The sequence below is a fragment of the Cryptomeria japonica genome, chromosome 9 (genome assembly GCF_030272615.1).
Source record: "Cryptomeria japonica chromosome 9, Sugi_1.0, whole genome shotgun sequence".
Taxonomy (NCBI): Eukaryota; Viridiplantae; Streptophyta; class Pinopsida; order Cupressales; family Cupressaceae; genus Cryptomeria; species Cryptomeria japonica.
Genome location: NC_081413.1, coordinates 650,756,659 through 650,760,094, shown reverse-complemented (window position 1 = coordinate 650,760,094; position 3,436 = coordinate 650,756,659).

The window sequence follows — 3,436 nt, the reverse complement described above, 5'->3', positions numbered from 1 at the left end:
CCTATGATCACCAGTCATGGGGGCAATCCTTCCTCTTCAATTAACCCTCTTCCTTCATTCAATCCAAGTTCTTCATTCATTCCTTCAATAAGTGTTCCTATTACATCTTCACAAATGAACATGGTGCAAGGGGGCAATTCATTTAACCATTCCATTCCTCCTTGTAGTGCTCCTCTTTTCCAATCATCTCCTATGACTAACTATCATAGTGTCCCGCCACCTTACTCTCAATCAATACCTTCTTTCAATAACATAATACCTCCATCACAATCTAACACGTCTAATATGAACTCTTCGACTGAAGAGACCATTAATAATCTTGCACAAACTGTCTCTTCTTTACAGCAACAAATTGCCTCTATGAATCAATCTAATTTTAGTGTGCCCACATTTGATGTTGCAAGCCCACTTTCTCTTGACATTGTTCGAGCTATCCCTCCTAAGCATGTTGAAATCCTGCATTTGGAGCTTTATAATGGTAAAGGTGATCCTCTAACACATGTTAAGACTTTTCAAACAATATGTACTGATTTTGCTTATGACCAAAGGTTGCTTGCAAAATTATTTACTAGGACATTAAGAGATAAAGCCCTAGAATGGTATTGCTCGTTGCCTTCTTATTCTATTACTTCTTTCGAACAACTTGCAAATGCTTTCATTCAACAATTTCAAAACAATATAAGTCCTAAAGTTACTTTGATTGATTTAATGCATTGTAAACAAGGTGTTAAAGAAAAAGTGACTGATTTCATTGGTAGATATAAGCATTTGTATGCTCAAATTTCTTTTCCAGTACCTGACAATGATGTTCAAAGAATCTTTATTTCTAATTTACAAAAAGATATTAGAGAAAAACTTCTGTTTTCTGAGTTTACTTCTTTCCAACAGTTGTGTGCAACTCTTCACAATTATCAACTGACTGTGAGTCAAATGGAACAAGCAAATCCTATGGCTCCGAGTGATAAGGGTGATAGTAGTCAACAACCATTTGGAAAGTTTAAACCAAACAGAGAGTCCGTTAAATTCAATGAAAACATCATCAACAACAATGTGAATGCAACATCAGGTGTGCCTCCTATTTCTAAGTTTTTCAGGAAAGAAAGAAAGTTTACTCCTTTGAATGAATCATTGCATAGTATTATGAATAAGTTATTGGAACAAAATGTCCTTACTCTCCCTCCTATAAGGCAAATAGATCCTGCAAAGATTAATTCACCCTATTTTGATAACAAATCTTTTTGTCAATTTCATCGTCAACCTGGGCATGATACTGAAAAATGTTTTTCTTTAAAGGGTAAAATTCAAGATTTGATTGATAATAATACTATCTCTGTTTCAGGAGTGAATGATAAAGGTAACACATCTGTAGCTCCTCCTAACCAAAATCTTAAGATTTTTACTGATCCATTACCTTCTCATACCTCTAATGTGATTGAGACTAATGATTCCTCTTTCTCATCTGATGGTCTTGTGTCTATGACTCCGAATGTGATTAACTTTGTAGAGCAGCAAGAAAACCCTAAAGAACTTTCCATCACATTTGATTCTAGTGAAACTATTAGGGCACCTGATGGTCCTTTATACATAGTTGCAAAAGTCAAGAATACACCTTGCCGTGGAGTGCTTATTGATCCTTCGTGCATGGTTAATGTTATTACTGAAGAATTTCTTTTTACTTTGCAATTGAATCAAGTGATCTATGACAAAACAGACGTGATTGTGAAATTATTTGATGCATTTTCTTCTCTTGCAATTGGTTCTATTACATTACCCATTGAGGTCCATAACAAATCCCTTGATGTGAACTTTGCTATTATTCCTTCATCCGAACAATTTTGTGTGAAGCTAGGCTATCCTTGGCTATCTTCCATGAAAGCTATTGCTTCTCCTATTCATAAATGTTTGAAATTTCCCCATAATGGTGAAGTTGTTATTGTCAATCATAGTCTCTTTAAACCAGCTGAAAGAACTTCTAGCGTTCCTATTGATTATTTTTGGCCTAAACAATTCCAATCTCTTCCTCCGCAAAGTGATCATCTTTTCAAATCTTATCAAAAGTGGAAAACAGATATGATCCTATCTCTAAGTGAACCTAGAACACCCAAACTTGATATTCCTATCGTTCTTGAGAAGGAAGTTCTTCCTTTGAAAGATAAAACTAATGTCTTTCCTCAAGAAGATTCCCAACCTATTCCTATGGATGTGACTATGTCTATGTCTAATAAACTTTCTAAAAGTAGACCTATACCTCCTCGCCATGATGGACTTAGTCTCCTTCCTAAGCCAAATATTCCTCCTTTATATGGAGCAGTTCCTCCTCCTTCCTCTTATGGAGAGAAGAGACCTTCCTCTTCTCCTATTATCCAGCCTAAGAGACCACAACCCAAACACCCAAGTGATAAGGATGAGAACATTCCTCCTCCTCAATCTTCTCCACTTCCTACTAAGACTAGATGAAATCATTCTGCGCGTGAACGCCGATGAAAGCATCGTCTTAGAGCTCAGGCAGCTACTTCTCAAACTTTGCAATCTCCAAAAACACCTTCAGCTAGTATTCTTCCATTTTCTCCTCAGCCAAAAATTGAGCCAAAATCTCCTAAACATAAGATGCATGATGGTTTCGATCCTGTGCGAGTTAAAGATCCTATTTTTATAAATGTTGATGATGATATAGATGAAAATGTTATTCATGATGAAAATGTTACTTCTCTTGCTTCTGATAGTGAATATGAATATGTTGATGTTGATAACCATTTATCTAACGAATTTTCGAAAGCGCTTATCCTAGCTCCTAGACAAGAACAACGTGGCTTGGAACATGAACATAGCCCTTGTTTGGATCTTGTGATAGCTCCATCTGCTGTGTTGAATGTTCCTCCTCTAGCGTGTTTCCTGCCTTCCCGAAATATTGATTAGCAAGATTGGGGGGTGGATGACATGCTAGACTAGTTTCATTAGCATACCAGACTCTCTCCTCCTCTCTTTTGTTACTTCTTCTATGTGTTATTCTCATTCTTCTATTTGTTGTCCTTAGTGTTGTCTACTTGAGGACGATGCAAAGCATTGAGATCTCTTTTGGTCTCTCTCATGTTGACTCAAAAGACACATGTGTTCCCTTCTTCTAGGTGGCCTTCCTTGATTGGGGAATTAAGAGCAATTATGCATACATACATATGATATACATGAATTATCATACAGCATACTGACCCCGAGGAAAGCGAAGTCACCTCGTGCTTTGTGTTTTGTGTCTATTATCCTTGGGTTTATCTCACACTTGGGGGCTAAATCTTTGTGATAACGTGCTCCTTTCCCTTCTCATTTCTTATGTGTATCACTACCTTAAAGCAATCACCCCCGTTGAGGCGTGTGCGATTGCTTTAACATAGGGGGGCATACACCCCATCTATCCCTTCAGGGATACTTGAAAATTTCTTGG